This window comes from Arvicola amphibius, chromosome 3, assembly GCF_903992535.2.
Source record: "Arvicola amphibius chromosome 3, mArvAmp1.2, whole genome shotgun sequence".
Lineage (NCBI taxonomy): Eukaryota > Metazoa > Chordata > Mammalia > Rodentia > Cricetidae > Arvicola > Arvicola amphibius.
The window spans coordinates 45,379,171-45,405,463 of record NC_052049.1 but is presented as its reverse complement, the minus strand read 5'-3'; the positions used below and the strand labels follow the sequence as shown (position 1 = coordinate 45,405,463).

The 26,293-nt window shown below is 45.6% G+C and overlaps 1 long non-coding RNA gene across 3 annotated transcripts; it reads right to left on the bottom strand.

The window, feature by feature from the left end:
• Nucleotides 1-3,703: 3,703 nt before the first annotated feature.
• On the bottom strand, nucleotides 3,704-25,332 carry LOC119809179. 3 transcript variants are annotated; one of them, XR_005284636.2, is made up of 5 exons: nucleotides 25,201-25,332; nucleotides 16,115-16,344; nucleotides 15,687-15,734; nucleotides 4,725-4,787; nucleotides 3,704-4,216 (listed from the first exon to the last, which is right to left on the bottom strand). It is a non-coding gene; the product is annotated as an uncharacterized LOC119809179 (long non-coding RNA). The 3 variants fall into 3 exon arrangements; XR_005284634.2 differs by having other exon boundaries at nucleotides 3,704-4,787; nucleotides 16,077-16,344; XR_005284635.2 differs by having other exon boundaries at nucleotides 3,704-4,787.
• Nucleotides 25,333-26,293: the final 961 nt, after the last annotated feature.

The following is a 26,293-nucleotide window of genomic DNA, read 5'->3' as shown; positions in this document are numbered from 1 at the left end:
GGGTCAAGGTGGTAAATAAACCATTCCAATGGGTAGCTTGAGGGGAAAGGAAAGAGTCTCTGAAAATGCAATAGAAATATTTTTGTATATCAGAAAATAGTAATTCAATACTTTCCAAGAAGAGGAAAGAAAGGGAAGGGAGGAAGGGAGGAGAGAGGGAAAGAGGCAGAGACGGAGGGAGGGAGGAAGAGAGAGAGGGAAAAGTGGCAATGGGAATCTTCCCTTCTTTGAAGGCAGAGGCAGAATTTGAAAAGAAACTATCTCAGGAGGCGGCACCAGCATTCCCCTTTGGACACTGTCTTTATGGAAACATCTGCAGGAAACAGCACATGACCACAGGTTAGCAGGAGACAGGGTGAAAATAAACTTGACACAAATGATATGGATTTCTGAAATGCAGACCATTTCAGCAGAGTTTATATGACATGTGACGATGGAAATTACCCTCCAGCTCCCCGTATCCTTAGTAAAGCCTACTGAAACTCAAGCATGAATGTGCACACATAGAGATACTTTTGCAGAAGAAAAATAACTTTATCAAAATCAAAACAGCTGAGCCTTTTGACACAAGATAGGACCCAGAATCCCAAGGATGGAGAGCATCTTTATATAGGATGCAACTGCTGAGTTGGCATGGGTGAGACCCAGGTACCCAACGATGAGGTCATTTTTACAGGGATTTACCTAACAGAAGCAGGAAGCCTAGTTCAGAAGTGATATCCATATAACACAGAAATGATTTATACCCAGACCCCAGATTTGCTCTCTGACCTCTATCTATGTGACCTTGGAGAAGCTATTTATCTTTTTGGATTCCTGGTTTTCTCATCAATAAACTGCTAAACCAGTATGTGGATGGACTTCTTTGGATCACAGAAGTCATAAATTCGATAATGAAGCTGACGCCTGTAGCAGAGGACCCAGAACATGTGTCCAATAAACGGAGCCTTTTACATGCTGCCTGCAGCTAAAATGTCTACTGACGCTGAGGGCACAAGGGAACAGCTGGCCACAGGCAACCTGCTTGGCCTCTGACTGTCAGGTGCACTGTCTGCAGATGAAAAACATCTGGCGCACTTCGATTAAGCCGCTGGGGTTTCGGCAACTAAAGTAAATATTGGCCTGGAGGAAATTTCGGGGAAATATGCATTCAGAAGGTCGCATTACTGCATGGCTGTGCACCCTGAATATTAAAGGGGAAGGTGAAACGTTCCAGCCTCTGTCCGAATCTGCCGTGATTAGTTGCAGTCTGGAAGCTACACAATCCCATTTTTCAAGGATTAAAGTTTCTCATTCCAAGTTCAACACACATGTTGCAGCTTTGCTTTCTGTCTCCCACCAGGATTTGTAGGAGAGAGCCTGAACTTAGGCTAAACAAATATATAACAAATCCAGGTCTCAATTCCAGCTGAAGGAAAACGTGAAAGTCTGCCTCCGTCAATCCAGCCCTCTGCCTCCAGCCGGGCCATAAATGTCCGTTGTTGTCCCTCGGCAGAAACAGAGGGTCTGTCTTCCATCTCTATGGGGAGGGGAGTGAGACGAGAAACGGACCCAGAGAAAAGAGCCAATTGTTTAAAAAACTGCAAGGCTGGATGTACTTGGAGTTCTCAAAAAGAAGTAATTGCTGAACACCAGATTTTCAGCTATCAAAGGGCCACTGTGAAGGAGCTGAACTTCATCCCACAAGTGGGCTTGACAACGTGATGAGAAATGTTTCCTAGGATTTTTTTCACCTATTCTGAAGAAAATAGCAAGAGCTGGGAGAGAGAGAGAGAGAGAGAGAGAGAGAGAGAGAGAGAGAGAGAGAGAGAGAGAGAGAGAGAGAGAGAGAGAGAGAGAGAGAGAGAGAGAGGGAGGGAAAATGGAAGGAAAAGGTTAACTGTCTCAGCTTTGGAGAGCATCAAACTGCGTGGTGAACAGAATCATCAAGTCAGCTTGATGAGAGCAGAACATTCAGGAAAGAATAAAAAAATGAATACATGAATTTGTAGCCACACAGTCATTTCTTAGTAAAAGAAAAATTTCCTATGCTTTGGATGCAAAAGAATTTCAACTGAAAAAGGAGGAAGAGGAGGGGGGGGAGAAGGAAGGGAGGGTGAGTAAGATTTCATGGCTGCAAGAATTTCAGATAGCTGCAACTGAACTTTTATTCACTGGGGGGGAAAAGGTGTCTATGGGTGAGCACAAAAAGGATTTGCTGCCGGGCGGTGGTGGCACACGCCTTTAATTCCAGCACTCGGGAGGCAGAGGCAGGCGGATCTCTGTGAGTTCGAGGCCAGCCTGGTCTACAAGAGCTAGTTCCAGGACAGGCTCTAAAAAAGCTGCAGAGAAACCCTGTCTCGAAAAACCAAGAAAAAAGAAAAAAAAAAAGGATTTGCTATTACATCACTCAACTCAGGCATTAGCAAATTTTAAAAAAACAGAAACAAGCTAACTTTTAATGGCAGCAGGATGCCAACTCCTCTGTCAGCTTGCTTCACCCTGCACCTCAGAACTGGGCAGCCAATTCAGGTTCCACTTCAGAGTAAAGATGCCCCACAATTTAAGGAAAGCCACACCACCTGTGATGTTTAATGAACAGAGTTGGAGAATACAGGCAGACTGCTCACCCCACAGCACCCCAACACACACACTTCCCCTATTGAGAAGACTCCTGACTGTCTAACCACCCCGGAGGCATGGCGCCACACTGAGAAGGTCACTTATGGGGCAGAAGACATGGTTTTCAGAAGATTCAGTAATTCCCTCTCTGGGTCCAGCAAAATCCGCGGAACAAGCAAGCTAAAAGAACGAAAGTCACGCTGAAAGTAAATTCTGAAACAATGGCTTTTATGTATGCTGAACAGAGGATTATTTGGCTATGTTTTGCTTTTAAAATGCTTGTGGGCAGTATGGTCCCATGAGCCACTTCTGTGGGTGTCCCCGGCAAGTTCAGTCAGTGGGAACAGTGGGAGATCTGCACCAGAAACTCTCTTTGCCATAAAGACTCCAAACCTCTTAGTCCCTTCTGACTCTGCATTGAAGATATATCCTTCAGCTGCCCCCCAAACAGGGGGTTGTCTCCCCAAAGTCCACTCCCCATCAACTAGTTGCTTATAGGAAGGACTTTGGAATGGGCACATTGGAATAAAGGGCTAGAGTCATGGTGGAAGCCAAAACTGGTTCCCTGGGATGGCAAGATGGTTCAGTAGGTAAAAGTGCTTGCCATTCAAATCTGACAATCTTCATTCACTCCCTGGGTCCCCTGGTGGGGAAAGAACTGCCTCTCCAATGTTGTTCCCTGGCCTCTGCATGTTTGCATTGGCATGTTCACACCCATGCGTGCACACATGCACATGCATGCACACACATACAGAGCATGCACACAATCATTTTTTAAAGGCTCTATGAGTGACTAGCGAGGAACAAAAGCCTTCTTGGGCCTCACAACCTGCCTGGCTGAGATCCTGCATGGGTAGACAGACAGCCAGAGTCAGGGCTGGCAGACGCTAAAGAGACTCAAGACTCAAATTTCCTAGTTCTCAGTTGTTTTGCTCAAGAGATTTGCTCAAGGCCAACTGATTCAGAGAATGAGAACGAGGCAGGGACGCTCACATACCTGTCACAGCTCTCGGGTTACAATGCAAACGGGGCAGAGTTAGGCAAACACCTGCATAACTTACCCCTCAGAACACATCAGAATAACCAGAGTCACAGAGTCGGCTTGTGAGAGGCAGAGATGTTTATCAATCTAATCCAGGAGCTCTTGATATTTGGGCAGCCAGTGACCATTCGTGGAAAAGTGATAAAATCGGTAAACCTCTTCTGTGGTGGAAAGGGTCTTTCTAAAGAAGGTACAGCATATTACAATCTACTTCAGTGGCTTTGCAAAATCTCCTAAGGTCTCTCTGGATCATGAGTAGAGGACATTTAACCCAGTGGCCTCCACCTCACTACTACCTTGTTGTGAAATGAGAAAGTAGGAAGCCTGACAGTTACAATAACACATCCTCATTTCAGGTTACCCTCATTCAGATATATAGCCAAGGCTAGCTCCATTGTCCCCCCCACATGCCATTCCTAAAGCCACCATGTTTCCTCAGATTTTCTAATCGTTATAGGAAATGTCTGCTCTCCTTACTTACATCTCACATCCAACATACACAAAATTCTGCATCTTCTGTGACTACTGAAGCCTCATGGAGCCTCAGATGGAAACGCTGAGAAACCTGGACAACTAAACAAAAACACATTTGTGTTTGCATGGGGGTTCTGGTGACAGCTGCCTGGACACTCAAAGGGATCCCCCCCACTGATCCCTGTCAGTCTGCTCTAGATACGGGGCATGACCCTGTGGAGATGTCAACCATCAGCCAACCACATGGACAGCCACCCTTCTCTGCCACTGACTGGGCCTCTTTTTGAAGTGGTTTCATCTTATTCTCATTAGTGTTCTGAAGAGAGCTCTGTCCTCCCACCCCCTCTCTCTTCAGAACACGGGTTGCTGTTCTTTCTAAATCAGTGGCAAGTCTTCCAAGTTGTCACGGGGCCAAGCCCCATCACCGGCCACACACCAACCCCCTGCCGCTAACTAATGTGTCCTCTTGAAATTCAGGCCCAAATGGTCAACAATTATGTGGCAAAAAGGCCCCTGGAAGTCTTTGGGTGTGCTCCTGTAGGATTTCAGGGCATGGAATCTGTGTTTATCAGTTGGCTAGGGGCGCTAATCAAATATTGCGATGTACCATTAGATCTTGGATCCCTTTTCTTCTTCGCTTTGCAACACCGAGTCCTTAGAGGCAAAGATTCTAGGAAAAAGTAGAACACCAGTTACATAAGTCCTTTCAAACCCAAGTACATGGGATGCTAATCGTTCCAGGACTAATCATTATCGAGCATGCTTTGGTCCTTGCTCAGAGCCAGTGGCAGGAGGCAGATCCCCAAAGTGTTAGCTGGACCTGTGCCAACAAGGGAAGACCATGTCAGAGACAACCTCAAAACACGTATAGTAACCGTCCTAAGCTACAATTACGGCTTTCAGGCCCATTCCCACTTCATCTGAACTCTCACCCATAGTTCCTCCCAGGCAGAAGGGTTGTACACAATATCTTCTGGGAATCACGTCTGGGATCCTATAGGAAGCACGTGTTGAGTTCCAGCATCTGAGTTGGCTCCTAAGTGCCACTGAATCCAGAAAGCTAAAAGAAAAGCATTGCTCCTCACCGCTTCGTAGCAGCTTCACGGGCAGAACTCTCTAAGATCATACAAATGTCTCTTGCTCTTATACTCATATTGTAGCTGGACCATATCCAGGCAAGGAGTAGAATGTTATGGCAGGAGCTCACCCAGCAATGGAGAGGACAGGGAACAGCCAATAGGCTTCCTCTGTATGTTTCTCTTTAAACATTCCTCAGGAGCACCGACCCTGGCCCAAGTGTGTGTGTGTGTGTGTGTGTGTGTGTGTGTGTGTGTTTGTATGTGTGTGTGTATGTGCGAGAGAGAGAGAGAGAGAGAGAGAGAGAGAGAGAGAGAGAGAGAGAGAGAGAGAGAGAAGGGAGGGAGAGAAAGAAGGGAGGGAGAGAGAGAAAGAGAGAAAGAGAGGAGGAGGGAGGGAGAGAGAAAAAAAGAAAGAGGGGGGGGGGGGGGGAGGGGAAGGGGGGGGGAGGGAAGAAGAGAGAGGGAGAAAGAGGAAGGGAGGAAGGGACGGAGGAGGAAAGGAGGGAGAGAGAGGGAAAGAGAGAGAGAAAGGGGGGGGGGGTCAGCACATAGTGTGTCAGTGCACATATGCCCTTCGAATGCACTTACACATTGACCAGAGCAAGGCATCAGCTGTCTTCCCTCACTGTTCTCCACCTTATTGCCTGACTCAGGGTTTTTCCGTAAACTAGCAGTTCACGGGTGTGGGCTAAGATGGCTGGCCAGAGAACTCTCGGGATCTGTTTGTCTCCATCCCAATGCTGCAATGACAGACATGCACAATCATGGCCACCATGGCATGTGGCTACCAGGGATCCATACTCAGCTCCCCACGCTTTCAGAGAAAGCATTCTTACCTATATGAGCCACCTCCACAGGCCCTGCCCTCGCTTTTGAAAGTCCTTTCCAAGCTGCTGTATCCTTCCAGAGAGTGCTCAAAAACCTACTTCAACTCATCAGTTGTACACCTTCGTTTACAACAGGCCCATCCCTTTCTCCTCCCCTACCTTGCCTGGGTAACTACCCTAGGTTTGGGGGTGATCCCTGTTTCTGCCCTTTCTCCTTTCAGAGACTTCCCTTTTAACATTAAGAACTTACTGTTCACCACGCCAGTGGCCATAAACCTATGAGAATAGGAAACAATTAAAAAGGTTTCCTTAAAAACACTCATATTTTCAGCATCATTTTTCATAACTATCTGAAAGGTAGGAGCAACTCGAGTGTCCATGAAATGGATGAATGAGTAAATAATATGTGGTCCCTATATGTAAGAAAATGCTGTCCACCCTTAGAACAGTATTCAGTCCTGACACATGATATAAGATAATTGAACCTTGGACATGATTTTCAAAGCAAAGCAAGCTAATCACAAAAAGACAAATACTAGATGACTTTGCTTACCTGAGACGCCTGAAAGAGTCAAAATCCCACAAACAGGAAGTAGAGTGGTAGTTTCCAGAAAAGCAGAAGTGGGAGAGGAGTTACTGGTTAATAGGTATAGAGTTTTGGATTAGGAAGATGGAAAGATCCGGAGATGGATGGTTGGATTGCTGGTGATGGTTGCGCAAACATATGTCTGTTTTACCTAACTGAACTGTTTAATTTTATGTTAAGTATACTTTGCCACAACTTAGAAACATTTAAGATTTAATTTTGGACAAAAAAAAAAAACAAAACAAAAAACATACAAAATGCCTTTCCTGATTGGAGCCCATGTGCTAAATGCCCACACTGAAACCAGAGATGGATCTCGCAGATTGGTCCCTCACTTACTCACTCCCCTGTTGTACTTAAAATGCTCTCAAGTTTCTAGTGGTTTCTAGAAGCCCAGGAGGCCATGGCGTGACTCTGAGACACAGCGTGTCCCCAGAGTCCCCAACAAGATGTGATCTTTCCCACTTGTTTCTGCTGGGATGATAAGCATTCACAGAGTAACACTCTGAGAAAGATTACATAAAAGCAATTTTCCATAGTGCTATTTCTAGATTTGTATGAGTCATTCATTACCTTCTGAAGGGCTTGCATTGCTAATGAAGGCTTTCAATGCACAATATGGCAAGAACCCTGAAAACTTCTTCTGGCATGAGGAATAAAGAAATTGCTGTTTCATACTAGAGTTCATCCAGAAGGGTTAGCAGCAAGCTTGATGAAGGAGCCAGCCACTTAGGCCGTGTGTAACCACAATGTGTCTCCTTGTCACACACAATGCTTCTAAGGGTTTATTATGCCCATTATAGGAAACACAACGGTATATATTTTTTTTCTTTTTCAGTGATATATTTCTTAAGTCCAGCTCATGTTGTGCTTACAATGGGATCCTTCTGTATGAACAAATATAATTAGGAAGGTCATCATTATAGTACCTATAAGTGTGCTTAGTGTTGAGAAGATCCCAAATGATCAATCTGAAAGTTGATCCAAATAGATTTGGGCCCTAGTCCAAAACTCCTCACTGATGGCTGTTGACAGTGCAGCCAACTACCAAAGGACTTAGACAAATTAGACAAATGTGTTGACCTTTCCACAGGCCTCTCACATAGAGTTAAAAATGCACACAAATGAGATGACTTTGAAAAACAGAGAAGTTATTAGCAAACAGTAAGAATTCCAAATAACCCCCATTTGGAAAGAAATGAGGAAACCGAGACACTCAATGATTCAGCCACTTGCCCAGGGTGACCCAGGGATGCTTTCTCCTCGTGTCATGTGGATGACATCTCATTCCCTCCTTTCACTCTTCCCTCTGGTAGCGCGGCCACCACTAGCACATCCCTCCCGGCATTATGCCTGACACTCATGCAAGTTATCCTGGACACGTTCTCTTCACATGCAATTCTTAGCTTCTCAGAACAAGAGACAGCACGAGGCATTCAGTCAGGTCGGTCCCAGAGAAGGTCATGGAGGTGCCAGAGATCACACGCCTAAGGAGGGCACAGCAAGTAGTAAATCTTTCTTCTCTCTCTCTCTCTCTCTCTCTCTCTCTCTCTCTCTCTCTCTCTCTCTCTCTCTCTCTCTCTCTCTCTCTCTCTTTGTGCAATCCATTACCTTTAGCTCAGTGGCATGGGTGCACATGGGAATCAGACAGCTTTGAGATAATAAATGAATGGTTTTTACGGTTTTTACGTGGAACCAACCACTGTATATTTGGTTTAAAGAGTGGCACAGAGTGTATAACTGAAAGCCATTGTTGGGATTAATAAAGGAAAGCAAACAAAAGGGACAAGACCCAGGACTTGAGGGTGCATTGTCCTTCTGATCACCTGTCTTTTTTACTTTTGTTTTGTTTATTTTTTTCGAGACAGGGTTTCTCTGTAGCTTTGGAGCCTATCCTGGACCTAGCTCTTGTAGACCAGGCTGGCCTCAAACTTACAGAGATCTCCCTGCCTCTGCCTCCTGAGGGCTGGAATTGAAGGCGTGCGCCACCGCCACCAGGCTCCCCTGTGTATTTTATACAGTCACACTTTGTGCAATTTGATGTGACAATCCTGATGAGTTCTTGGTCTTACATTGAAAATTGTGTATGGTGCCTGTGTGTATCCACATGTATGTCTGTTTGTACATGTGGGTTGGAGAAGAGGAAAGAGGGATGGAGGCAAAACCGTAAAGATAAAGACAAGATGTCACAAAGACAAAAAGCAGCTGTCGCTGCAGCTCCTACATTTCCAAGTCTCTCCATGTCGGCGAGCATTGTGTCACAGCAGAAGATAAAAATGATGTAAGAAAAGCAAATTCTGTTAGGAACTCCGGAACCACACATACACTCCCTCCCTGTAGCCAGGGAAACCTGCACAATGCTGTGCTGTCTCCATCCACCTCTGAGCAAGCAGGGCAGAGAAGAGCAGCTCACCATTGGATGAACCAGGAACAGTGGATATTATCCAGGCTAGACTGTCTTTGGGGGCTTGGCCCTGGGCCCTGTGATGCATCTCTGCAGTGAAGGCTGAGGATAAGGCTATGCTTGCCTGCTTACAAAAGTGTTGCCCACGACCAATAAAACTGTTGAGCCTTTCCAGGGGTCATGTGACATCTTGATGAAGACTGACATGAAGGGCATTCAGTCTAATAATGGAATAGGTTGCACTCCAAGATCGTCTCCAAACCTCTGTGCATCCAACAGAGCAGAACCGTTATTCTCCGTCTTCACTCGCCAAAGAAAATCAGAAATGGAGCCTGGCTGCTGGAGAAGCCATGGTCTCCTCCAAAGGCTGGTAGCATGTTGTGCAGCCTCAGAAAGGGCAGGCTCGGTACGGGCAGTGACAGGAGGATGTCACTTGTGTCCTGCTCTCCCTTTGTCTTACCCCTGCCCCTACTACTCTTTCATTTGAGGTCACGGGGCCTGAAATCATCAGAGCAAGGGTAAGAGAAAGAAAGTCGTCCAACCCTAGGCAAAACTAAATAAATAAATCGATCTTGAGTTGTGGTTCGAGTCTTACAAGGATCTGATTCCAAGAGCGTATTATATTCTCACGTGCAGAGCCATGCCTGACACACAGATGTTCAAAAGGATTTCTTATGTTGCACCGTTCACAAAAGCGTAATGTCACCAATGACACCAAAAGATAGCAGGGAAAGAGGATTTTTATTGTTGTTGATTTTTAATTTCGAAGCAGAGAAATGGACAAGACAAAGCTTGTCTTCGGCTGCTCATCCCAATGTACAATGTCCTTTGGCACGTTGGCACTCAGTGACTCGTCACATCCCAAGGTTCTCTTCCCTTGAAACCACTACAAACTTCAGAACCAACAGACTCTCAGAGCAGGTGGTTAAGGAGGAAGACGTCTCAAAACTGGACTAGGGATGAGAAAAGAAGTTGTTGGTCGTCATTGCTTTGTTCCTATACTGAGCTAAGGCAAACAAAAACAGTCCTGGAGAGGACAAGAAAACCAAGATGGAGGAGAAACCTCCGCACATTAACAAGATGGTTGTCTTCTGTCTTCCTTCACTAAGGAAAATCAGAGATGGGGCCTGGCTGCTAATGCAGCCCTGGTCTCTGCCCAGAGCCTGGTTGCTGCTCCACACCTGACCTTCACCTCTGAATGGAAGCCTGAAGGAACTTTATTTCCAAATTGTGGTGGCACACTCAGGTCCTCTCCAGCAAGTCCTGCAGACCATAGTTGAGTATAGCCTGCAGTTTAGTTCGGTCTGGCCCATGGGTTAAGAATAATAGCTATAGATATATAATTATATATAGTATATTATGTCATTCATATATATTAATGACAGGATTAGTGAAATAATATTTCATCACATTTAGAAAATACAAAAATTCAAATACTTCTGTACCCAGAAATAAAATTAGACTGGAACATAGCCCTACTGACATGTCCCCGGTTGACTGTGTGCTATGTTGGAAAAATTCAATATTTAAGAGACCCCGCAAAGCCTGAGTAAGAAAAGTTGTTCCTCCCTCTCCAGAAGTATAGGGTAAAAGAGAGAAAAAGAGGGTGTTTCAGGCCTGCGGGCACAGGCTTCTCCTCCAAGTACTAGGGATATTGGCAGGAAGGGTAGGTAGGTTGTAACTAAAAGTCCAACCAGAATGGCCTAAATGAGCCCTGTCTCTAGATTGAAAGAAAGAAAAACAGAGAGGCGGGGGGGAGGGGAGAGAGAGAAGGAAGGAAGGAAGGAAGGAAGGAAGGAAGGAAGGAAGGAAGGAAGAAAGAAAGAAAGAAAGAAAGAAAGATCAGGAATTTTACTTGGGAGTACAGTACTTGCCTAGCATGAACAGGTCTGAAGTTGGATCCCCTGTACACTGTAAAGAAAAACATAAAAGTACAAGGAACATTCCTGATGCATTTTCCCAGGACTACAGTGTTTTCCTCCAGAAGAGACTGGGAAGGCAGAGCACCCTGTGTCCCTGTTACTCTCGGATGCTCAGACCTGAGATAAGTAGCCTTGTCATGCAATTCTGACCCCTTATAATTTCCAAGGTCATGCAGCCATTAAACTCAGTGATCTGTGCACTTGCAGTCACCGCGTCCCTGTTGCTGGGGCCACCCTATTATCTCATGGTAAATAACAGACTGTCATCACACAAGGCTGTAATTACATCAGCTAAATGGTAAGGAAGGAGGAAGAAAAATGGGCCATGCTAGGGGCACTCGGCTGAGTAGTCTGTCAGACATTCCACACGCCTCCCAGGAGAGACCTCTAAACTCGCCTTACTGGCGAGATCTTTCCTGGATGAATTTCTTTTTATTTGTATTAAAGGTTTGAATGATGCCTGTTTGGGTCTTGTTCAGATCAAGGGCTGGGCAAGTGTAGATGTTAGGGAGATTGGTATATTTCTACTGACTTGCCATGCAGGGTTTATACCCCAGCGCTCAGGGCTTTGAAGAGTTTATAGGATATTTTTGGAAGAGCAAAGACAATGCAGGCTTGTTTGCCAACACCAAGTCCGATTCAGCCCTTTGTTGACACGCATCTGAGGGACCACATATCTGTGGGCTAGGGAGTCAGCACAATTGGCATTGTTCACAGCCCCTTTGTTGTGGCTGCCCCATGTGCATGGGGGGGGGGAGGTTCCATATTAAAATCATTCTCCACAGTGCCTGTGGTTGGATCTCTGGTTTTGCATCTGCATATTTGGTGCTTCTGGACTTAGCAGCCCGAAGAGTGATGATTGGGAAGTAAAGGAGCAAACACAGCCATGGATGCCACCACATCTTGATTCGACACAAAGTCTTCACGTTTTTTCACCTCCACACCTGGGCCGAGATTGTCTAACTGTGACTTTGCCTGCTCCTTGTGTTATCTGCTCAGGAAATCTTCTATTGAAACATTTTCTTCTATGTTGAAATTTCCTGGCTGCCCCCGCTCTCACCTGACCTTCAAGCAAAGCTGGAAGAAGTACGGATGTGCAAGATAGGATATTTCTTGGGATCATCTAGCTTTCAAGTTGTTCAGGATCCTAAAGAAAACACAAGGGCCCCACACAGCAGGAGCAGGGGTAGGCCATGAAGGAAGAAAGAAAGGTAGACAGAAATGAGAAAGAATCCCGTTCATTTATACCTCCACATTGATGTCCAGGACCTCCTTCCAGGGGAGGTCAGAGTCCTTGGGAAGATATCTGAGGAGAAGGTCATCTGGGTTTGAGTTAGTATAAGCCTGTGTCAAGTACAGGAAATGAAGTCAACATTAGAAACTTCCCAGCTAGATCTTAGGAGGCTTCTGCTTTTAACTTCAGAAAAGACAAAAGAGAAGTTCAGACAGATGAAGACTTTTTAAAATGTGAACTCGTTTACAATTTTACCTACACGATGATAAAGGCACAGAAGATCTCCATCCAAGTCAGCAACCCTTGCCTTTGCGTATCAGTGCAAGCTCACAATCATAGTTGATAACATAACTATTAAGAAGAGCACCACGTCTTTGTCCAGTGAGCCAACTGGAATGGACATCAGTGAGCTGACATTCCTGTCTTAGCAACATCAAAAAAAAAAATAACATAAAATGGGATTTTTCTTTTTCTTTCTTTCTTTCTGTTTTCATTTTGTTTTGTTTTGTTTTTTTGTTTTTCAAGACAGTGTTTCTCTACCTGGCTGTCCTGGAACTCACTCTGTAGACCAGGCTGTCCTCAAACTCACAAGATCCACCTGCCTGTACCTTCCACAAGCTGGGACTAAAGGTGTGTGCCACCATCACCCAGTCAGGGATTAGTTTCTTTAATGAAAATGCTTTCTTATGGAACCTTTATCATTAGGGGAAAAATACAACAACAGAAACCAAACCAAACAAAAAACCTCTCCCTGAATAACTCTAAAAGATAATTCCAGTTTGAAAGCAAATTCCGCTAAGATGAAAGATTATCACTTGACTGGATCTTGTTTCTGGAAAGAGGGAAAGAGAAAGAAACTGATGGTGGAGTGGGAAGGACACAAAGAGGGGGAAAGATGAGGAAAGGGGCAACAGGGAAGATGCACTTGAAACAAGGCTCCTTCTGGGTTTAGTTGATTCCAAATCAGCATTAAAGAAGAAAAAAAGGGAAACTGATCATACAAATACAAACCTGAAAAGAAAAAAGATTTTTAGCAACTCGAGTTATATATAACTATATTGTATATAAACTTCAGAAATAAGTAGAACCAAAAATATAAAGAAGAAAAATATAAATAATATAATTATTCTGATACTAAACACATCATTATTATCAGATTATTAGGTATTATAACAAAACTACAGAGGAATACCCTCTTGATGCTGTTGTTAAAATGCAAAATCCTTAACAGACTGAACTAGCATTGTAGGAATACAAGGCATCATTGCCCTGTGAGACACAGCCCAGCATCACACAGAGTGGTCTAACCTGCAAAAATCAATACATGCAATCATAGAAATCAACAAGCCATCCAACATGACTGCATCACCTCAACAACTGTACAGACAAAACTAATCAAGTACCACATTTATTTATCTTAGCCACTTGGTAGACTTGGAATACTGTTTGGCCAATAGCTTAAGCATATTTCTGGATAACTCATATCGTAAATTAACCCATTTCTATTAATCTTTGTATCACCATGTGGCTGATAGTAGTAGAAGCTATTTATAGAAAACTACAGTTAATCCAGGCAATGGTGATGTAAGCCTTTAGTTCCAGCACTCAAGAGGCAGAGACAGGCAGATCTCTGTGAGTTTGAGGTCAGCCTGGCCTTCAGAGTGAGTTCCAGGACAGGCTCTAAAGCTATAGAGAAACCATGTCTCTAAAAGCAAAAACAAAAAAGAAATATACAGCTGTTAACATACTCAATATTGAAAAGATAAGACTTTCTTCCCAAAGTTGGGCACAGAGAAAGTATGTCCCTGTCGCCTCTTGTATTCCACACCTTACTGGATGATTCAGCTGGTGCGATGAGGTGGCAAAGATATAGAAAGTATTTATAATGGAAAGCTAGAAATAAGACTGCTTATATAGAAAGAAAGTGTTTTTACCTTCATAAAGAATCTTTTCTAAACTTCTCAAAAAAATTATAGTCTGATGTGGGAAATCCTTCTGTATATGTGTTGCTTTTATTGATTAATGAATAATCAATTATCAATGCCTGTGATAGGGCAGAATAGAGCTAAGCAGGAAAACAAAACTGAATGCTGGAAGAAAGTAGGCAGAGTCAGTGAGAAGCCATGTAGCTCTGGAGACAGACAACATCAGAAGCTTGCTGGCAAGCCACAGCCACATGGCAATACAAAGATTAATAGAAATGGGTTAACTTAAGATATAAGAGTTATTCAGAAATACACTTAAGCTATTAGTCAAACAGTATTGCAAATAATATAGTTTCTGTGTGATTATTTTAAGTCAGAGTGGCCGGGAATGAACGAACAGCCTCCAATTACAATAGTCTGCAACTAATAAGTAAATTTGATGAGGTTTATAAGATTAATACCTTATTATAATGTCCATGTACAAATAATAAAAATGCTTACAATTAATTGTTAAAGAAGACTTACAAAATACCTAACTGAATGGCAGTCTACAGCATGTCCAGAAATTAGAAGACTCAATATTGTTAGGATGCTGATTCTTTCCATATTCACCTATAATTTAACTAAAAACCCAATAAAAATTCCAGAAGGCTATTGGGAAGAAACTGACAAACCAACTATGAAAGTTAAATGGAAAAACAAAGGCCCTCTTCTGTTCCATTTTCCTGCAGTCCTTACCCTAGCTGGCCTATGCTGGCTCTTGTTCTGGATTTTTCCCAGGAACCCCAGACATGTCAGCCTATGGACTCCACAGGTGTGTGAGAAACTGAGAAAGGGGACTTGAGAGTTGGTTCAGTTGCAGGAGATACAAAAGATGCTAGCAGAACCAGTCTCAGATGCCTTGGAACAAGAGCATCTCAGGGGAGTAGAACTGGACAAAGATGAGATAGTTGACTAGGAGGATTCTAGACTAGCAGAGGCCAGGCCTTGGCCTGAGGTGGTTCTCAAGGTCTTCAGATGTTCCTAGTGTCAGGAGGACATGGGCCTTGGGCATCGCTGAGCGAGCTTCAGGGACTCTGTCACCACTGGCTGAAGCTGGCTCTGAACTCCAGAAAGTGGAGTCTAGATCAGTTCCTATCAGGCTACCCCAGTGTGCTGACCCACCTGTGGAGCCAACCAATCAGGGATGGAGAAGAGCTAGCACACTGCCAGAGCCTGAGCACAGAAATACCACTAGCGGGGCCACTGAATTTTAGCTTCTGTGCTAGCGAGAATGGTCCCCTTGCTGACTTCATCTCAGAGGAACAAGGTAGCTTTTCCCAGGTCCCAAGGCAAAGCCCCTAAAGGGAACTGCCCTTAGAAGAGACTCCAGCCCTGCATCCATTGAATGAATTACCCACATTTCAGTCCATGTCCACCATGATGGCTGAACCCAAGGATTGGAGACTTGCCTCAAGTTCAAAGTGGCCATTGAGGCCAGATCCCCAGAAGGTAGCCAGTGCCTCCTAGAAAGTCATCCCTCCCATGGTCCCTTATGGCTGGAGGAGAATTCCAGAAATCAAGAGTTGATGGTTGTTAAAAGAGTCCCTTACCTTTGAGGATATCTCCGAGAAGACTTGGTGTGCTAAACCTTCTTGGATCTGGGAGCAGAATGCAGAGAATGAGGAACTTAAAGTTGAGAAGTTAAAGCAACTACCTGGCCTGTCATCCCAGAAGAGTCCCATACAGAGTCCTGGAGTCTTGGGAGAGCCTCTTCCTATACAGACACTAGGGCAGTGAAGCTGTGGTCAGAATAGCACCAGAGTCCCAGGCAGAGGTGCCGTTCACTCATGCAGAGTGTGGCCTGAACTTCCCTCAGCTGTCCCACCTCAGTGCCCACCAGCTGTGCTCTCCCCCAGGTTCTTCTTCCTTCCAGTGAGTGTGTGGTACAGGAAGACTGTCACACTCAGCTCCATCTTCGAGTTGCCCTTGTGGCCACGCACCTGTCATCTCTGCAGCCACCGCTTCAGCCAGAGCTCACCTGTGGCAAAGCCCTTGCTGATGCTATCCTCTGAGGACACCTTCCGATGGGCTGACTGTGACCAGGGCTTCCAGTGTCACTCCAGCCTCATGAAACACCTGCCGGCACCTGCCCTGGAATAAACTGTGATGCTAGACCCAGAAGATCAGACAGAAGGGCCAGAGATGGCAGTTGCCCTCTGCTTCCACTGATGACAGACCTTCCAATGGTGCTCCAACTTAATGCATCATCTGTGGGTAGGACAAGGGTAAGAACCATCAGTCCTTGGAGGAACCTGGCAGCCTTCGGTCCTTCCAGGAAAGCAAGCCTTATGTGTGTGGTGACTATGACAAGGCCTTCTGATGCAGCAAACACCTGGTGACCCTCAGCTGAGTCCATACTAGTGAACAACCCCTTTCCTGTCAGACCTGTAGAGACTGCTTCATCCAAAGTTCCCAGCTAGTCACCCCCAGCAGCTGACCACAGGTAAGAAGCTCCATGCCTGTCCCCCAGTGCAGCAAACTCTTGGGGAGACGCACGGGCCTCACTAGCCACCTGTTGACCTACAGTGACCTGTGACCTTACCATTGTGCCCGATGTAGGCAAAGCTTCCACCCTGCAAAGCCAGGGGAGTAGGGGTGGGGCTGCAAATGCAGCTGGAGCCATGAGGGCTTTAGCCAGAATGCCTATCACATCCACCAACACATCCACATGATTGTGACACCTGTGGTCACGGCTTCTGCAACAGCCAGCTCCAACTTGGCTCACCACTGCCATAGTTGCATTGGCAATCGTCCCTACTGATGTCCAATCTGCACTGCCACCTGGTCACACACAGCAGGACAGGACAACAGATATCAGCCCCCCCAGGAGCATCTGGAGTGTGACAAGAGCTTCAGTCACGGTTGCAACCTGCTGGTGTCCACAGGCGCCAGCGGGGGCCTTACTCCTACATGCAGCTACGATTCCTGCCTGCTGTGCCAGCTGTAAATCTGCCCTCCCCCCGCCCCCCCGAGATACTGTGACGGCCTCACTTGCGTTCCAACAACCTTGTCCCGTGTGCATCTCCCTGCGTGAATGAAATTCCCTATAATGTCCCCTTCACACATCTCCCCCTCATTCCTCCAGGTTTGGCCTCCTCACCTTTGACCTTTGACCTCTTTTCCTGACCTGGGGAATGTGTTTCTGATGTTCCAAGTAAAGCTTCCCTCCCAGAAAAAAAAAAGAAAGAAGAAAAAGAAAAGAGAGAACCTGAAGTAGTCAAACACTTGCAAAAAAAGATTAAAAAGGTAGAGGATCATGACTATCCAATATCAAGTCTTTCTATAAAGCAACTACAGTCAAAACACTGTGATTCCGGCAAACAGACGTATATAAGGGAGCTGAAGACAGTCAAGAAACAGGAATTCCTAGAAAATCATGAAAAAAATTAAAATGTGTGTCCCCATAAAAATTGTTTGTGAATGTTTGTAGCACAGTCAGGAATTAGAAACAACCCATGTGAGAAAACAAACTGAGAAATAAAGTGTGGTCCACACATAGCGAGAACTGTGGCTCAGCAGAAGGAGGGGATGAACCATTTATTACAGGCAGTGCACAGCTTTCAAAGAGAGAGAAGCAAGCACAGCACCCCTCTGTGGGAGCCCGTTTTATGACGTATGAAAGCAGCTGAAGCGCTTTCCTCTCAATGAAGTGGAATCAGGTCCACGGGCTCTGGACACTTGGTGGAGAGAAAAGATTGATTAGAAAGGGCATACAGGAACATGTGAGGTGACAGGAAGGTGCTGGCATGCAAAACTATAAATGCTTCTCATTTATTTATAGAATTGCGTGCCAAAAACGAGAAAATTAATTGCAAGTGGCTAATTACCCCATGAGCCTCTACACACACACACACACACACACACACACACACACACACACACTGTATATTTTTCCTTGTAAGCTATTTTCTCCCTCATGTATCTATTTCAGGGAAAATGACAGCAAAACACAGAATAAAAGCTATCAAGTCAGAGGAGCTTGACTCCTGATTTCTGTAAGGTATAAGAGAAGATTAAATTCAGAGCTATTGGATATCAATAAGATTTGTACAATTATTTTTTCGTGTCTGTAAGAAAAACCAATTAGCCTTAGATGGTCAGCAGTAAAAAAGAAGCACTAGAGATGCCAGTCAAGGTAACTCAAGAGACAAGTTGCTTCCAATAGGCAGTGAACAGAACAGTGGCTCCATGAAGACATGCTGGGGTCCTCCCCTCCGGAGGCTACGAGTGTTGGGTTACACAGCTGGAGTGCGGGGAGTGTGCTTTGGACAGCGGAGGAAGAAAATAAACTTAGCATCTGGAGAGGAGGGGCTTGACATGATCACATGCGTCCTATTCTAAGGATGTCTGAGGTCCCAGAGAAGCAAGGTGACATGGAGATGTGCTTCTATGATTATGCGGCCACAAGCCTGAGACTGCTGACAGCCACAGGGCTGGCAGCAGACGCTGCTACCTACTCATCTAACAGCCAGTCTGGGTCCCTCATTAGTAACAGACCCACCCTGCTCCAGGGACATAACTTAAACCCTGAGATCAACAGTCAAATTGTTGGCAAGTGTTTTGGCCACAGGTTCTCCAAATAACTGGATGGTTTTAATGGCTTGAAGATGTCTGCAACCATCTCCCATCTGTCATCCAGTTATCTTCATCGACAGAAGGGAGGGCTACTCTTCCAGTCGTTACCTCTCTGCAATAAGGCATCCTTGGACCCAGAGGGAGTGCATTAAGGATGGGAGAGTAAAAGTGACCAACGAAGTAACGTGGAGCCGCGGGAACAGTCCTGGCCTCCTCGCCTGTTTTGCATGCATAAAAAAAAGCAGGCCTCGTTTTGTCAATCCAACTTCATATTGCATTTCTGTAGACCCATAACTGAAAGCAATTCCCAGCTTACTCCAAGATCTAATTAACTTTATAAAAATGATACTGAAACTAGAGAAAGTTAAGAATGAGGAGTTGCTGATAGCATCAGTTTTCCTCTGGGTTAGCTTTCCAGAGAACGAATTTGCTGATCTCATAGGAGATGTCTTTCATTTTGATTTGCTAATCTCTGTTTTCTCTTTCAGTTAGACTGAAAACAGGCAGTCAGACAATGTATAGGTCACGTCTCTCTCTATCCCCTGAGTCATGTAAAGGGAGTACCTGCCTTTGTTATTTGTTCCAAGTCAGGGAAGGGTTACCTTAACAGACAAATTGCCCCTGTCCCCCAGACTCTGGTGTTAACCCCCAACAGGCTCAAAGAGCATTAAAGGTGTTGCCTCATTCGGCCCTGCAATTTTTTCATTTTGTTGTGACTGATTTTTAGACGTTCCAAAGAATATGGACATCTTTCCCCCCAGATCACTGTGAAAGACATAAATAACTCTATAAAACAGAGAAGCGCAAGCCCTTAAACTAAAAAGAGAAAAAAAAAAGTGCCACCCAGATGAAAGGAGAAACCATGAAGCTAGGAATACTTACTGGACATTAGAGACAGAGCAGGTGTATGGAGGAGCATGAGAAAGAGTGATGAAAGTTCTGGAAGAGGCTCTTGGGTTATGAGAGGCACAGAAACAACAGCCAATGCCAATGATGACTGTGCGTCTAGAGCTGCCTGGCTCTGTGCCTACTCACGAAGCCCCTGTCCACACCACTTCCCACAGGGTCCCGAGGGGACCGTTTGAGGATCTCTAAACTCTAAGACCACAGCCTTTCTAGGCAGAGGCCTGAGGCCGAGCATTTCCCAGATGCAGACTTCAAACCTAGCTTGATTCTTGAGTTTCTTTCTTTCCCATAATGCTTCTTAAAAGGAAAACTCAAGCTGATTAGAGAGATGGTTCAGCATCTAAGAGCACTTGCTTTTCTTGTAGAGGACCTAGGTTGGGTCCCCAGTACCTCCATGGTGACTCACAGCTGCCTGTAACTCCAGTTCCATAGCACCAAGAGATCTCATGACTTCTTCTGTGCATGCCAGACAAATACATGGTGCACTTACACACCTACATGCAGGCAAAACAATCATACAGATAAAATAAAATCAATAAGTCTTTAAAAAAAATAAGGTCAAGAGTGATAGAGGAAGCCCTCTGACCTTGACTTAAGGCTCAACCTCCCGATTTTTCGGCAGCCTTCCAAACCAGGTGGTGACAAGTGTCAAACACATGGGCCCACAGGTGACAATTGATTTGGTATCTCCAATAACCTGGACATGTGCACATCTTTTAGTCACCTGCTTGATAAAGTAACCATCTGAATTTGACAAGTCCTGAGAGCAGTCAACAGGGTCCAAGCCAACCTTTCTTTTCTCTGTCTATTCATTTGCTCCTTTGATGCTCTAAGCCAGCACCAAGCCCCTGGAGGCTAATTCTACTCACAAGAGAACAACAGTTCCCTCATTTATATGAATCAATGCACAGGGAAGAAAGGCAGAGGCTGCACATGCACACACCTTCTTCCACCATGACAGTCTGATTATACTTAGTTAGGGTCAGTTCTTTCCCTAAATGTAGCGAGCGGAACAATAATAAGAAAAATAGTGCTACTTTATTCTACAGATGTAAACTATGCTGATAATTAAACATATTTCTCAGCATCTCTGAGAATTGGAGTCGGCTTACATTTACACATGATTTACAGCTTACATATTACACGTGATAAAAGATGCAATTGCTTCAGTTATCAAATAAATAGGAAATGAATACAAACATTAAGAGACCACCAAGAAACAGGCATGCTCATCGTGAATTTGGGAGAACAAAACGCTGCAACAACGTCTATTGTGGGGAGCAGAGTAAACCCTGGGTGTGTGAGGTCCTCCATGAATGCATGTTGTTAACATGGCCACAGCCACGCCGAGGACCTTAACCTCAGATCCATAGGAAAAACAGCTAAGCCTTCCCTCTGGCTCATATGCAGATGTTGGCAGTGTGTGCAGAAAAAGTCTATCAACCTTCCGCCCACCCCTATCTGTAGATCCTGAAGACTGCTCTCCTACAAGAACTGTCCCTGTAAAGATTAGCTAGACCTGCCTTTTTACTCAGCTATATACCATAAACCCTTGCTCAATTCAGTTATATGCGATAACCCCCCCTCTCTGTTCAACCATACATTATAAACACACTGAGCTTCCGGGATTCTACAGTTTCTCCATCAGAAAGCCCTATGCACTTAATCCTATCCTTGCTATATGTCCCTGTGTCTAACATTTCTTCATTCCCTTGCTGTCCACTCCTAGAAATGGCAAGGACACAGCAATCTGGGGAGCAGAGTAACTAGAAGAATTGTAGAAAACCTTTCCACATAGACTCAAAATCCCCACTACTAGAAATGTGAGAGAGAGAGACATTTGAAGGAATGGAGAGATGGCTCAGCACTTAAAATTGTTTGCTGCTCCTACAGAGCAACAAACACCCACATCAGGAAGCTCACACCACCTGCCGCTCCAGCTCCTGGGGATATAAACCCCCTCTCCTTGGCCTCGGTGGGTACCTGTGCTCATGTACACTTATACACACACACACACACACACACACACACACACACTTAAAATTTCCAAGTTTAAAGGAGAAATGACACATGAATATACCCCATTAGTTTCCACAAATATGGTGGCACCTGCTTTAGTTTGTCCGCAACTTAGTTTACTGAAACTTGTGACTTTGGGTTCTGAAACTGGAGCAATACCTGGCAAAGTAGGACTGTTGTTTACTGGTAGCAAATAATCCTAAATTCCATCACCTTGAAATGGCATATAACTGCTATCTCTATTTCTCTGAGTTGGGAATCTGGATACAGCTTAGGCAGAACTCTGTCGCATGCTGCTGCCACCACCCCTAAAGCAGCAGCCAAGGTATCAGAGGAGGCTGAAGTCTCAGCCAGTGGAAGAAGATAGGTGGTTTCCCAGTCCACTCAGGAGCTTGCTTGCAAGGTTAAGTCCCTCAAAGGCTATTGGAACATTTGATCAGAGGCTTTTGTTATTTGCTAGCCAAAGCTGCCCTCCATTTCTCGCCACAGCCACTTGCTCCATCAAAGTCACAATATGATTGTGTGAAAGACAGGAGTCACAATGTTTGATGACCTGAGCAAGGACGTGGTACACCTTCAATGTTGCCGTATTGCATTGGCTGAAAAGACTGGAGGGAAGAGGAGAACGCACTCTAACTGCAAAGAGACTAGCTGCCAGATTAGAAACAAAGTCCTGGTACCGTAAAAGGCCAGTGCATCGGGATCAGCATCACAACACCTGGAATAAACTCAGCACCCGATACATCTTTGTCTTACAATTTGCATCCTCTCAACACACAGCCATCTACCACCAGCTTCTCCCCAGAACAAAGGCTAGCCTTCTCAAGGGAGACCATGCTTCTTGGGACAACTCTCTATCCATAGCTTCCAGGGCCATGGGCACCCTCCTAAAATGACCACCGTTGGGGAAGGTCAAAGCTTGACATCTTCAGAAGGAGCGCATGGTTCACTTGTTTCCTTTTGATTGTGACTATTATTATTATCTCTTCACCATGTTTATGTCTGGTGTCCGAAGACGCCAGAGAGAGCCTAAGAGCACCTAGAACTACAGCTAAAAATGCAGTGGCCCACCATGCAGGTGCTGGGAATCAAACCCAGGTCCTCAGCAAGAGAAGCAAGTGGTCTTAACTGCTAAGCCATCTCCCTAGTCCCTCCTCCTTCACTTGTATTTCCTCTCAGTCCAGATATGACTCACCAGCCCAGGATTATTTTTAATCATCACCCATGCTCCTTGGAAATCGGTTTGGATTCTCCTCTTTAAGGGGCTGTGAGAGTAACTGAGCTTGCAAGGCAACCAGTGCTTAAATCATCCTGCTGCCGTAAAGACTGTCTTACTCCAGGCCCATCCTTCCTTCTACGGAGGGGCAGATTCTTTTCTTCTCCAGGAAGTTGCTGGCATGGTGGCAGGACTGCTCCCAAAGCTTTGGGTTAGCTCTCAGGGAAGCAGTGGAGGGAGAGAAAGACCCCAAGCATAGCTAGCTCCAGTCATCCCTTTGTACTTGCAAAGCTTGAAGGAGGAAGCTGAAGGTTTGTTTTGGTTTGTTTTGTTTTGTTTTGGTTTGGTTTGGTTTGGTTTTGTAGCTTGTTTGTTTGTTGTTTCTTTGTTTTAAACAGTAGATTTCTGAAGCAACACCCTGGGGACAAGGACCACTAAGGCAGGGTATAATTGTTACCCATTTAAAGTGCCCTGCAAATCAGAGGATGAAGCAAAAGGTCACCTGTCAGGCCACATTGTCCCTGTTGTTAAACTAATGGCATTTTAAGGTAGCTAGCTTTATAAACTCAAGTGGACCTCTCTGGCTGGGCTACAGGCCCCAGATAGGAGGAAACTTCTCCCTCAAAACTATTTGCCTCTCAGACACTAAGCCTAAAGACCCTTCTCTCTGTCCCTTTTCACACTTTGTCAACTTCGCTTCTCCTGGAGTTTATACCCACTTCCAATGGAGCAGGACATTTAAGGTCTGTAAAGACCAAGGGTGAATCTCCTGTGATCAGGGAAGGCCTCAAGTAGAGGGATTGGGACACCAGCCCTGCCACAAAAGCCTTGACATACAGTTTGTCCTGCCTGCAGAGTGTGATGGAACCAGAGCCCAGCAGACTCCTCATCAAAGAGGCCAGAGAGACTTAATCCAGCAACTGTGGGAGCAGATGCAGGTCCCACAGCCACACATTAGATGGAGCTCAGGGAGCCCTGCTGAAAAGGGGGAGGAAGGGAGGAGCCAGAGGGGTCAGGGACACCAGGAGAACATGGCCCACAAAATCAATTGATTGGTACTCACAGGGCCTCACAGCAATTAGGGAGCCTGTAGGGGTCTGACCTAGGCCCTCTGCATATATGTTATGACTGAGGAACTTAGCATTCTTCTGAGGTTCCTAACAGTTGGAGCGGGGCTGTCACTGACTCTTTCCCTGCTTGTGGCACGTTTTCCCCTCCCGCTAGGTTGTCTCATCCAGCCTTCGGCCTGATCTTATTGTAGCACATGATGCTGTGTTTGGTTGAAGCCCCTTGGGGAGCTGCTCTTTTCTGAGGGGAAGTGGAGGGGGCAGATCTGGGGGTGAAGGGAGGTGTCATGGGAGAGATTAGGGTGAGGGGAGGAAGGGAAAACTGCAGTCAGGATGAAATGTATGAGAGGATAAAAATAATAAAAACAATTTAAAGATCAAAGGCAAAATTAAAGTCAAGCATCTACTTTTACCCAGCAGTCACATGACTCCCTAGGGGGAGGAACGGCACCAGGAAACATCTGCTATGGCACAGAAAGGGTCCCTGGCTCTTTTCTCCCCCTTGGGTTCAGATTCTGAAAAGAGTCCTTTGCTACCCTCTCAATCCATGGCTGCCACGCCACAGGGTTGAGGAAAGCAAAGAACTCACTCCACACACAAGTACTTTCAGTTTTCTAGAAGCCAGATGTATTTGTCTGTGGAGAAGAAGAGTGTCTTTCCTATCCCTTCACCAGGGGTCCCGCCTCCCTTCAAGAGGGCACAGCAGGCCACTCTTCATGAACACTTGGGTGTTCTCTCTTTAGGCTCTGTGTTGGTCTCCTCACCTGAGGAGGCTCCTTTCAGTTTGAGGACTGCCACCAACCCAGCAGGGAAATCTCAGCTTGTCCTCCTCTGGGGAGTCCAGAATTTTCCTTAATGTTTCTGGTGATGTTTCCAGTCAACTGTCCCAAGGACCAAGGATGGGCTCTGGGGTAAAAGGGACACACCAGCCTCCATGAACAAAGAAGGGCCATACAGCCGTTCTTTCATGGGTTTATTTAGGGGAGGAGATGAAATAAAAGGCAGTGTCTGAGAAGACCAAGAGTTAGAGCTAGGGAAAGGCAGCAGATGCTGTCAAAGATCCTCTTTCAAGTTCCTGTGTGCTCAGAATCTGCAGATGTATGTTGGCAGGGCTACAGTCAGAGTGAGTCGGGAGGCAGGGATTCACACATCTGGAAAGCATTTGCAAGGGGCAGAGTTCAGAAGTGCTCTACCTCAGCTGCCTTCGGAGCAGGCCGGCCGAGCAGACTGATGCAGGCTGTAGGGCTGGCTGATCCCAGAGGAGTCTATGGGGTCACTTACCTAAGGCAAGGGTTCTCCTCACTATCAGCCCAAGCCCATGGCGAAGTTGAAAGGATCATATGATGAGAGACAGGGCCTGGGGAAAGACTGGAGCAGAGAAGAGACAGCAACTCGAACTTCGAGAAGTCTGGCCGCAAGTCAAGAAACAAAATGTACTTGGATTGAATCCAGTGCATGAGTTAACTTGAGAGCAAAGAACAGCATTCAGGGGAGGGGACAAAGGCTACTCCACTGCATAGTAACACACAGGGGTCATGCTCACACCACACTGGCTTTTCTCAGAAATCTCTGTACATTTCGCCTTCGTTTATTTCAAGAATGCAGAAGGTTCTCTTTATCCGGAGGGAATTACTTGCTCTCTTTGAAGAATTTATGGGGTTCTGCAGAACAAGAGAGAGAACAGGTCCCCAAATTATGGGTTATCACAACAATGCCCTTCAGTCTCTTGCTGTCCAACATGAGGTGTGAGCCTGCCTCCCAGAAGGGCCAGGTCACCTTAAGGGTTTAACTCCCCTCAGAGAAAAAGTTTCAGGGGGAAGTCATGTCCCAGTTCAAAGGTCCTGCCCCACTCAACAGTACAAATGATACGGCTTACAGCTGCTCATTGGGTTTAGCTTGGGGCTAAGCCTCATATTCCTGTGTTTGGTAGTGTGACCCCTCGAAGTGTGATAATGACTTAAAGATGCTGGGGATTAACCGTATTGGTTACTGTGCTCCAGAGCCTCAGAAGAATCGGGGTCTGTCTAGGGAGAGAACACAGGCAATAAAAAGAAGATGCGTTATAAACTACATCACAAAATATAGTGTACAACGGTTAGGAGATAAAACAAGTCTAGACGGATGTCCTCGGGCTCCTTACCCTCTGATCTTCCTATCCTGATGAATGTGAGTGTCTCACAGCCCAAGCCAGAAACCAGCATGTCTCCTGCTTCATCGCCTGCTCATCCAATACAGCCATTGGATACTATTGCTAGTATGCCCTTAGCATCTCTTCATGGGGCTGTCCCCAACCTCAACTCCCCACCCTCAGTGTACCGAATAGAATCAGTGCCGCTGGTGACCGAGAGTTAGTCTCCCACCATTAGCATGGACC